The following is a 12,737-nucleotide window of genomic DNA, read 5'->3' on the forward strand; positions in this document are numbered from 1 at the left end:
AAAGAGGCTTGCAGATCTAAACTCAGTTATTATAGGAAATAGAAATGGCCTTCAATGTACCCATTGATTTTCATTGAATAATACATTTATCATGATAAGAAAATAAGTAAAATAGACCTGTACCATGAATGTAATATGGAGTAAAAACATGTGACAATAGTAAAATAGAAACTTATGTGTAGGGTTGGAAAAACAGAATAGTATTCTAAAGAGAGGAAGACGGCGAGAGAGGGACAAAGAGAGAGAGGGCGAGAGAGAGGGGGAGAGAGGGGAGAGAGAGAGGAGAGAGGGAGAGAGAGGAGAGAGAGGGGGGAGAGGCTGTTATAGGGAGATGGACCGGACTAGTGGTATCTCTCTCGGGTCAGGGCCGGAACTGTCAGGGGTGTCACCATTGGTGCCAGGGGAAGCACTTTCTAACTGGAAGAGACCTTTGCACCTGACTGGAGGGGGCGGGTGTGAGATAAAAGGGACAGGGCGTGCCAGGACGGAGCCTTTGCCGGGATGACAGAGTGTGTTACAGGAGAAGTTTGATTCCCTCTCCGCAGACCGACGCCAATGAGCAGGCCCGCGTTGCACTCTCTTATCCCCTGCGCATACCGACTGTGTACCTTCAGAGAACATTATTCCTCTTGTCGCTGATGTTACTAAGACAAACCATTTTATACCGCCGACCAATCGTGCTGCTGCAGACACTCAATTGAGCAGCTCCTTGACCAGGACCACAAGACTTCTGTACATGTGGGAAAACAAGGATACATTGCCTCCGTTAAGAGACAGTGCTTCACCTCTCTCCAGGATTAGTTCAGGGGCTTCACGTGCCACGCACGGCGCCATCGTGGGATTTTCCAGCCTCCTCCGTAATGTAGTATTTACTGTTATAATAACTCTTTATAAACAACCCATTAACTCTTCCTCTGCCTCCTGCTCGTCATTGCATTTCGCGTTCCTGCTAGAACCTTACACTTGATGTAGTCGGCAGGATGCAGTCCAACAGCATGGAGGCGGCAGACCAAGCAGTTGGGGTCGACTCTAGGTTCAGTTTCTCTCTGGGGGCAATGTTGAATAATTTGCCAAAGTTTATGGGAAGCAACACCATGTTATGGAGCTGGACTGAGTGCATAAGGGGAATGATGAGGATTCACCACATGACCCCTGCACTGGAGGTCGAGGTGGCTATCATGGCATTAGATGGAGAAAACAGACACTAAGTTATGCTATGACCCCCCAGAGAGTGACACACCTTTAATAAGGTGCTCCAAATTTTAGAAGAGACCCATGGAGATACCACGGACATAAGGGAGCTGAGGATGCGTCTCTTTAGTCGCATGCCGAAGGAGAGGGAGACTGTGACTCAGTACATGAACTCACTGCAGTAGTTGCATACTGCAATTGTCACAAAAGACAGCATAGGCCCTATGGACATAATGCTTTGAGACCTTTTAGTGACAGGCTTGCTGGATGCGCTGACGAAGCAGGCCCAGCAGGAGCGCGTGTGGGTGAGCCCTTGCTTCACTTTTTCTAAGATAGGAAACGAAGCGCACACACGTGAACAGGAGCAAGGGGTGACAGTCCCAGTAGGAAAGGACTGGAGCGGGGAGGTGTCCATGAATGCAATCACCATACCCCAATAGGAGAAAGAATTAAGGAAGGAACTTCTGGATATTAAAGGAGAGCTGCCTCAAATCTTCTAGGAGGCAGGGAAGGCCCGGATTCCCGCTGTGATTCTAGAATGTTCTATCAACAGAGACCCCTCGCCTGCATTAATTGCATCGAGATTGGACATATGGCATGGGAGTGTTCATGACGGGACAGTTTCTCCCAAAAGGGAAGTAGCTCGGATTATGGGCATGCCTGAAGAAGTAATACCACCTCAGGCTGTGCAGCTGAGAGTACAGCAGGGAGACCCCTGGACCGTGATGATAAACTCCTCTTCGACACTGGAGCCCCATCATATCCAGGAAGGACAACTTATTTTAGAGCAGATGCGGGCTGAGGTGACCGAATTCACTCAGGCACAGATGCAGCAGGTAGAATCTGTATTGGGACGCTATAGAGACGTATTCGCTCATCATGAGGACGATTTCGGCTGCACTACGGCCATCACATATGAGATACCAACTGAAAATACTGCACCCATATGAGAGCGTTATCAACAAATTCCACCACAGCTGTACCAAGAAGTGAAGAGTATGCTAAGTCAGATGATACAGAAAGGCATCATTAGAGAGAGTCAGAGTCCATGGGCTGCTCCTATAGTCCAAAAGTGCAAAAGAAGAACGGCACTCTGCGTTTTTGTGTGAAGTATTGTAAACTCAATGCCTGTACCATGAGAGATTCATATCCATTACCCAGGATTGAAGAATGCTTGTCCGCACTAGGAAAAGCCACATTTTTCTCAACATTGGACCTTGCCAGCGGCAATTGGCAAGTACCGATGTCGGAAAAGGACCTGGCAAAAAACACCTTTATACTACCCATGGGCTTGTTTGAATTCAACCAAATGCCGTTTGACTTAGCCAATGCTCCTGGTACTTTTCCGCGTCTTATGTAGAGGTGTATAGGTGACTTGAACTTTGAAGCTACACTCATCTATGTAGACAACATCATAATTTACGCTGCTTCGATTGAGAATCATCTACATAGACTGGAAAAGGTGTTAAGTCGCCTTCAAGGACACGGACTTAAAGTGAAGCCTCAAAAATGCCATTTGTTCCACACTCAGATTGATTACTTTGGCCATGTTGTCTTTGCTGAAGAGGTGAAATCATCTCAAGAGAAAATTGCTGTGATACAGGATTGGCCTACTCCAGAGACGGTGAAAGATGTACGAGCATTCCTGGGACTGACTGGGTATTACCGTCGTTTCGTGAAGAATTTTGCCTGCATAGCGAAACCACTGCTGGAACTGCTGAAGGGAGTGCCATCGGGTGCAAAGAACCAGATTATTCATTGGAAGGAACATCAGGAAAAAGCCTTTCAAGACCTGAGGAAGGTATTGACGGAAGCTCCTGTGTTGGCTTATGTAGACTTTTCTCAACCATTTAATCTCCACACTGACGGTAGTTTGCATGGACTTGGGGCTGTATTGTCACAGATACAGGACAGGAGAGAGAAGGTGATTGCTTATGCAAGTCGGTCCTTTCATGATTCCAACGTAGTCCAGACAATTACAGTTCCTTCAAGTTAGAGCTGCTGTCATTGGTGTGGGCTATGACGGAGAGGTTCACGGAATATTTGTCTGGGTCCAAAGTAACAGTGCGCACCGACAACAACCCATTGGCTCATCTGGAGAATGCGAAGCTGGGAGCTCTGGAGCAGCAATGGGTGGCCAGAATGGCAAAGGTTCGGTATAAGATCGCTTATAAAAGAGGAGCTGAGAACACTCATGCTAATGCCCTATCCAGGGTGAAACATGCTAAACCTGGGTGAAATAGAGATGAAGAGTTAGAAAATGAGGAGATCCCCAGGTTCCTAGACCCCGCCAGGACGGTGGTGGCTACGCAGGACTAGGTGCAAGTCTTAACTCAGGAAGGTGTCTTGGGGCGATCCCGAGATGAGTGGGTCCATTTAGAGCAAGAAGATAGTGAAGTTGCTCTGCTGAGACAGTGGGTGACATCAAAGAGACTTCTTAGTTCGGTAAAAGAGAAATACTCTATCTCCGGAAACTCTGCGGATTCTTCGACAGTAGGAATGCCTTCAGATGAAGAATGGATTGCTGTATCGGAAAGTACAACTTCAAAAAGAGCTAGGTGCCACTTGGCAGGTCATAGTCCCAGAAACGCTGTTGCTCGAGGTAGCTACCGAGGCACACAAAAAAGGAGCACAGTTTGGTCAGGAAAAGACTTTTCAGTGGTTACAGCGGTTTGTTTATCATCGTTGACTGAAGGCTGTAGTTGAAGAGACTTGTAGGTTATGCCGGACATGTGAATTGGCTAAACCACCTGAGCAGAGAGCCCCCACACAATCTATTGTGACGTCTGCCCCCTGGAACTGCTAATGATAGACTATCTGACCATCGGGCCGGCCCATCAGGGGTATGAACATTGTTTAGTAATGGTGGATCACTTCATGAACCTTGCCATCATGACTCCAACCCAAAATCAGACTGCGGAGTCGGGTGCACATGCCATCTGCAAATATTTAATTTAAGTTTACAGTACAGCTGCCCAAAATGAATCCATTCTGACCAGGGAGCTTGTTTTTTAGGAAAAGTGATGGAGGAGTTGCATCGTATGTACCAAATTGAGAAGTCTCGCACCACACCAAATCACCCTCAGGGGAATGGCACCTGTGAACGGTTCAACCGTACATTTATTCACATGTTGAGGACCTTGGAGGAGGACCGGAAAGCCCGGTGGCTGGAGTATGTTTCAGAATTAGTATGAAAAAGAGGATGAATGAACTCATGGAGATCAACATCCGACACTGCGGAGACACCATCACGTGTTTCTCAACGCAGTGATTCTAGAGCACTGCCCCCATCCCTTATGGGAAATATGTAAAACATGCAAAACAGAAGCCGCGGAGACACCATCACGTGTTTCTCAACGCAAGCAATGACCAGCCAGGTCTTTGCCCGGGAAGGAACAACCACGGGAAGGGCAGTCTCCAATGAAAGAAACCACCTATGCCAAAACATGGTATCCATCCACATACAGCTGTTTCGGGGTATTGCCCCTCATCAGTGTGGAGTAGGAAACTGGCTGGTAGGAGCAATGCCTAGTAAAAAGACTATGAAAAAGAGGATGAATGAACTCATGGAGATCAACATCCGACACTGCGGAGACACCATCACGTGTTTCTCAACGCAGTGATTCTAGAGCACTGCCCCCATCCCTTATGGGAAATATGTAAAAGAATTAGTATGGGTATACAACAATCAAGTGCACCGAACCACTGGTTATAATCCCTGCACCCTCTTATGCAGGAAAATGAATCACTGAGCTAGAGTTGGATCCAGAAGAGGACTACCCACGGAGGGGGTGTCCTCCTGGGTTCGAGAACATCGCCATCGTCTGCAGACTTTGCATCGGTGGGAAAGAGACCCGTATCAGGTAAAGCGATGAGTCAGCTTCGAAGGGCCTGTGTATGAGATTCAACCTGAAGAAGGAGGAAGCTCTCCTACTCAGATAGTTCACCAGAATATGCTTTGCTTGTCTATCAAAAGATTCTGTTCAAGTGGGAGAGGCACCGAAGACTCTTGAAAGAGCTTCCACGGTACTAGAAGAGGAAGAAGAAGAAGAGAGTTCTGAACTTCTGCCCGAAGATGGACAAGCAGGACAAGGACCCGGGGTCCCTGAAGAATCTGCCCCAGAGGGAATAGACACTCCATCGCTCTCTCCTATGCAACCTGACTACCACTCAAGGGGACTCTACTACTCCTTCCAACTTACGATGCTCAGAACTAACAACAGCCGGTAAACCCCCCAATCATTATGATCAAGATTAGTTCATTTGGCAGCAAACTGTGCAAGAAAAAGGAAGACGGCCACATGTTTCACAAGAATTTTTGCAAAAGAATGGTGAGCAAAAGGAGTGGAGGAATGTAGGGAGATGGACTGGGCTAGTGGTATCTCTCTCAGGTCAGGGCCAGAAATGTCGGGGCTATCATCATTGTTTCCGGGGGAAGCACTTTCTAATTGGATGAGACCTTTGCACCGGACTGGAGGGGGCGGGTCTGAGATAAAAGGGACGGAGCGCGCCAGGATGGGGCCTTTGGCGAGAAGACAGCGTGTGTTACAGCAGAAGGTTGACTCCCTCTCCGCAGACCGATTTCAAGGAGCAGGCCCATGTTGCCCTCTCTCTTCCCCCGCGCATACAGACTGTGTACCTTCAGAGACCATTACTCCTCTTGTCTCTGATGTTACTAAGACAAATCATTATGTACCGCTGACTGCTGCCGGCCTGCAACACAATACTCACCAAACGGTGTATGCTGAAGCAGGTAGCGTGACTCAGGTACTTTGTTCACCAATCGCGGTGCCGCAAACACTCACTCGAGCAGTTCCTTCTTCCAGGACCACAAGACTACGCTTGGGAAAGCCAGGATATGTCGCCTCCGTTAAGAGACAGTGCTTCACCTTTCTCCGGGATCGGTTCAAGGACTTCATGCGTCATCTACGGTGCCATCGTGGGATTTTCCAGCCTCTTCCGTCCGGGAACAACAGACTGATAAGTTAACCCATTATTTGAACTTATACTATTGTTCTATAACTGTATATGCTTTGTGCACCTATATTCCCTCACTTGCTCTCTCCCTGTGTGGAGTATTTACTGTTATAATAACTTTATAAACAACCTGTTAACTCTTGCTTTGCCTCCTGCTTGTCACTGCATCCCGCATACCTGCTAGAACCTTAAACTGTCATTCAAGGCTCATCTACAAAGTAGTAGTCCCAGCTCCTACAATCACAAAGCCTTCCTACACCAGGAAGCCCCAGGAAGACTCCCAACACAAAGTACCCAAACAAGCCTGACCAAGCCATCAACCTACATAGCCTCACAAAAGGTGAAATCCAGAAGATGGTACTTGAAGTCAAAGAGGAATATCTCAGCATCTGGAGGAACAACATTAACAAATCAAAGAAACTGATGATACACCAGAACCTACAGAGGGAGTACAAACTGGCTCCATATCTAGAGAAACTACTGTAGAAAACCCCAAAGAGCGACAGATCCTGAGCCAGTACAGACTGAGAGCCCACAGCCTACTCATCGAATACGGGCGGCACCGACAGAACTTCAAGCCCCGAGAGAGCAGAATCTGCAAGCAATGCCTCCCGGAGGCCATGGAGAATGAGGCCCACTTCCTGCTGAGGTGGCCCAAATACTCCGTAGTGAGGGACACTCACTTCAAGAGACTGTCTGATCTCCTCCCAGACTTCACCTCCATGAAGAAGGAAGAGAAACTGCCGATAAACTGGAGAAGAGAGTGCAGCGGCCACAGCAGCGGAATATGTCAGTGCCTGCCACAAACTAAGAGGAGACTGATATGTCATGGACTTATATACCCCACCCTAGACATGTCCCTATCCCCAGACTAAGAGGAGCCTGATATATCATGAACCTCTATACCGCACCCTGGACACGTCCCTATCCCCCGACTAAAGAGCCTGATATGTCATGGACTCCTATATCCCACCCTGGACATGTCCCTATCCTCTAAACGGAGCCTGATATATCCTGGACCTCTATATGCCTCCCTACCCCCTTCCCCCTCTTTTTACCATTTGTTTTGGCAATGCTAACATGCACTTAGTCCTGCCAATAAAGCTCATTTGAATTTGAATGAGAGAGGAAGAGAGAGGGAAAGAGAGAGGGGGAGAGAGAGAGGGAGAAAAAGAGAGAGGGGGAGAGAAAGAGGGAGAGAGAGCGGGAGAGATGCAAATTGCCTCTTCATGGAGGAAGAGAACTTGAGCTGTAATGCCACCTATTGGAAGTAGCCTCTTACCTAGCAAAATCAGATCTCATGCTTCACACTAACGAGGGGCAACACCCCGAAACAGTGTTTCAAAATTAAGATTCTAGCTTGGTTTTTATCCTAAGTCATATGGCAAGGCTTGTTAAAGGGTCTCTGTAGAGTCTAAGTAATGTGGCAAGACTCAATTAAAGAGTCATTTTTAGTTTTTAGGATTGCTACATTCAATAGGTGGCACTACAGTTCCAATCCTTTTCCTCTCTGCAGATACTATTAGCATATTTAAATTTCCAGAGGAGCATTGCATATACTGTAAGTCTCCTTCTGCCATCTTGGCGCTCTCCACAAGAAGCAACATTCCCCTTTAAAGCTCATGTTGCAATAAAAACATCCATCCAATTCAACTTTTTTACTGCAATATTTATCCATAGGAAAACAAAATAAACAACTGAAGTATAAGCCAATTTCAAATTGAATCTAGGAACCCAACACTGCAAAGCTACACTGCTAACCACTGAGCCACTGTGTTACCATGGACTAGTATGTCTACGCCATCGATATGGGAATGCATAATACACCAGCAAAGCTAATCCTCTAAATCTGAAGCTATAGCTTCAAGGACACTACAGGAGTGTTACTCAAGCAACCAAGATGTGAACACTTAGTCTAAAGAGTAAGTTAACTACATAGAAATAAGGTCACCATAAAAAGATGTTAATCAATAGTACAAAATTCATTAGAGAAATACTTACAATATATTCAATAATATATCATTGCAATAATTGTGAGAGCTGATCCATAATATGAGACAACATAACAGGAACAGCTGGGACTACAAAATAGGGGCATAAACCTACTGGGGTTCAATAGAAAGACAGTGCAATATGACTGGTTTGCTAATACACAATTCCATATAGTAAAACAACCAGATCAATGAGTAAAAAAAAACCAAGACACCAATGCTATCCTAAATGGATTTTATAATGCCAAAAATATGCAGCATATCGGATAGATAGTCAGGTTAAATGGTAATGTGGTTACCGCAAAAAGTTTATGTGAAGCAATTAGCCTATTCTCATTTAATAAGTGGTAACCTATGCTATAATGCAAAAAACCCCTTTAGAAAAGGGGAGAAGGTATACCTGAAGTCATGGTATTAGCAGGTGAAGGTAGGTGCCCCTACAGGAGTCCCACTCAGCAGCCTCGACGCGCGTTTCACCAAAAGCAGCTCCGTCAGGAGGGGTTTTTTGCATCATAGCATAGGTTAGGTCAACTTCAGCAAGGTTGGTAAATAAGAATAGAGGGGTCCCCATGCTGTTTTTTTAAATTATTTAAATGATGAGAGCAGTCTTCAGCACCTGCCACCAGCGCTTACTGTAGCGCTTCTTCCTCGGCGGCCGTCCGTGTGGTACTGATGCGGCACACGGGCGGCACACATGCCGCCCGTATTACACACACAGACACACTGATACAGATATCTCCGGTACCGTTTTTTCCGGTACTGAAAATAACAGGACATGTGAAAGAGGCCTATAAAAGATATCCAAGCCCATTTTAAACCTTTTTATTAATTATGATGACATACTCTTGAAGAAAGTGTCAATTTCACTGCTCAAACTGTAAAGAATCATCTTCTTTACTAGTTATCTAAACCTACTACAAATGTAACATATTTCCCTCTTGTTACAGTAATTACCAATTAAAATCTTCAATTACAGGCTTTCAAGTGTCTTTCCTTGACCATCATTTTTTTGGGTTAGGGCTTTGTTTTTATGATTCAGAACTCCAAATTCTTTGCTGATGCAAAAACCGAGTCAAAATTCCAATATATAATTTACACTTAGTTTTATTAGTTGGTCTGTTATATAAAAAAAATAATCAAGTATTTTTTCTGGGTGAGGCTGATGGAATCTTAATATAACTGTTATCCTATATGCTTTTTGTTCATGTGTGACAATGTTTGGAACATACTACATTTGTATTTATAAAATAAAATTTTAAAAAACTAATAAAGTCTATTCAAAAGTACAAAGATGATTAGTCAGGTCAGTAACACCAATATCAATTACTATTCAATGGCACTATCTTATTGTGAATAAGCACACTTGGATGCACGTTATGGCAAAACACAGTGTCTACCAACCCATATATTGAACAGTAGGCACTCAAAGTACATTTACCACATATAAGGCCCATTGCTCCACAGCTTTACGGTATGGATGAGTCCTTACTAAAAAGTGTAAATTAGTAAATTACACAGATGTTTTAATTATCATTAGTTAGTTTGTGCTTTAACTTATGAATTTTTGTGAAATTACAGTATTTTTTGGATCATAAGTCACACTTTTTTCCCCCAAATTTGGGCGGATAATGGGGGTGCGTGTTATAATGCAGATATACCTTACAGGCCGCGGTGGAGTAGGGTCCCAGGGTCGCTGCTGGTAGAGGAAAGAGTGACGCGTTGCCGCAGGCTGCAGGCTGGGATGAGGGGGTGTTCCGATGTGCACATGCTCAGATCTCAATGAGATCTCAATCTAAGCATGTGATGCCCCAGAAAGACATTTTCCCGAAGGCCACTGCATCGCAGTAATGGATGTGCGGCGGGCTTTGGGCATTCACAAAATGCCGGCGGAGCCCCCCACACCACAGAGCACCACAGCCATTTTCACCTGCAGCAGAATACCCCTTATCCCAGCCTGCGGCCTGCAGCAACGCGCCACTCTTGCCTCCTCCAGCAGCAACCCTGGGACCCCGCTTCAACGCAGCCACCACCCCCGGTAAGCAATAAGGCGCATGGATTATAAATGCACCACCATTTTATTAAAAAAGTTTTTTTCCTATTTTTCTCTTCAAAATTTGGGTTGCGTCTTATAATCCGGTGTGTCTTATAAACAGAAAAATACGGTACATCAAAAGATAAACACCCAGGAATTTCCGAACAACTACATTTTTTAATGAACATTTGATCCATTATTGAAAATGTAGCAACAGAAAAATCAAGGAGGATTTTCAGAGGCAGTTTCCTTTGTTGGTGCTGCCACACTCTGAAAAAAGAACAAGTCATTTATCAGGAAAGCAATTATGTCCAGTATCTGTTCAAGGTCAGCGTATAATGAACAATGCCACGACAGGACTGGAAATAAAGTATGTATGAAGGTCAGCACTGACTAAATCTATGTAATCTGTGGAGTCCCCGGTAATACCAGTACAACACTGCATTGTTACTGTACTTCATTTTACTGCCGGAGTGGCTGACAACAGATGTGTTCAGCAATTTATGTTTGAAGTTGTCGTTTACTAATTTCCTGGTACAGATCTCAGGCAAGAGAATCATGCTGGCACGTAAAGGGCATGTCACACTAAGAGATATCGCTAGCAATATCGCTATAACTAGTGACGTTATAGCGATATTGCTAGCGATAGCTCTGTGTCTGATACTTACCTACGACCGGCTCCCCCGCTGGTTATCGCTGATCGCGCGAGAACGTCCAGGACTGTTTCTCGTCGTCAGCTTCCTGCGGCGCTTCCTGCTGCGAAGGCGAGCGACGCGTGGAGCCGGGCGGGAGGACGCAGGATCGCCTGGTGTGACAGGTAAGTAGCGACCCCCGTCCCCAGCGATGTCGCTAGTGAGATCTGCCTGTGTGGCAGCTCACTAGCGACCACTTAGCGATGCACCAGCGATCCTGACCGCGTCATATCACTGGTCGGGATCGCTGGTACATCGCTAAGTGTGACAGCACCTTAAGAGGGAAACAAATGGGGTCTGCTGCTCACAAATATTAAGAACTTACTCTACTTAAAGGGAAACTGTCAGCAGTTTTTTGCTTTATAAATCTGAGAGCAGAATAATACAGGCCAAGAAAACCTGATTACAGCACTTACTGGGCTGCTTGGTGTAAAGTAGTTTTGGTAGAATCCTCATTTCTCTGATGTAGATACAGTTGAAACCAGAAGTTTACATACACTATATAAATGACACATCTGCAGGTTTTTTTCAATATCTGACATGAAATCAGAATAAACCTTTCCTGTTTTAGGTCAATTAGCATTACTATAATTATTAATATTTGCCAAATGCAAGAATAATGCAAGAGAGAGAATGTTTTAAGGCATTTTTATTACTTACTGCTAAGTCAAACGTTTACATACACTAAGATTACTATGCCTTTAAACAATTCTAGACTGCCCATACGATGATGTCATGTGTCTGGAAGCTTCTGTTATGTTTATTGGTAACATCTGAGTTAATTAGAGACACACCTGTGGATGTATTTAACGCACACCTGAAACACACTTTGTGTAGCATCATGGGAAAATCTCAAGAAATTAGCCAAGATAATAGGAAGAAAATTGTGGACTTGCTTAAGGGTACCGTTACACTTAGCGATGCACCAGCAATCCCGACAACGATATGGATCGCTGGTGCATCGCTAAGTGGTCGCTAGTGAGCTGCCACACAGGCAGATCTCACCAGCGACATAGCAGGGGTCGGGGGTCGCTACTTACCTGTCAGACGCGACAATCCTGACGTCCTCCCACTCGCGTCCACACGTCGCTCGTCGGCGCCACAGGAAGCGCCCAACGAGAAATGGTCCAGGACGTTCTCGCACCATCAGCGATAACCAGCGGGGGAGCCGGTCGGCGGTAAGTATCACATGTAGCGATATCGCTAGCAATGTCGCTGCTGCATCACAAAATCGGTGACGTTACAGCGATATTGCTAGCGATATCGCTATGTGTAACGGGCCCCTAAGTCTGGCTCATCCTTGGGTACAATTTCAAGATACATGAAGGTGCCTCATTCATCTCAACAAACAATTATGCGTAAGTACAAACAATGTTCTAGGTAGAACATGTCCTGTTTGCACAAAAGCAAAGCTCAGTATCATAATGTGAATGCACCAAGAAAGGCCAATGACCCGTATGTAAAACCAGTGCATGCACACTACTGTACTTTGCTCTGCCCTCGGCAGGGAAGAGAGAAGTGCGTCTGCACAGGAGTGAATGGGAGAAACTGATTGGATGATGTAGGATGTGTTATCCACATGAAGCAGAAAAGGAAGAAGGTGATTTTAAGAAGAGAGGATGCGCCTATAGGACTGGACTGAGCTATATGAGGGTATATTAAAAGTTGCATTTTGTGCTTTGCAGAGCGGATTGGGGCAGACATATAGCATACTAGAATGCTATAACAGAGGGCTCAAAGATGTTGGCTGTACCTTATATGGGGAAAACAAGGTGACAGGTTCCCTTCAACAAAAATGACAAGGAGACTGTGCCCAAGGGTGCCTTTACAATACAGCTATCTGACCAATCGGAA

The sequence above is a fragment of the Dendrobates tinctorius genome, unplaced genomic scaffold (assembly GCF_039654945.1).
Source record: "Dendrobates tinctorius isolate UK_male_01 unplaced genomic scaffold, ASM3965494v1 ptg000083l, whole genome shotgun sequence".
Classification (NCBI taxonomy): Eukaryota; Metazoa; Chordata; class Amphibia; order Anura; family Dendrobatidae; genus Dendrobates; species Dendrobates tinctorius.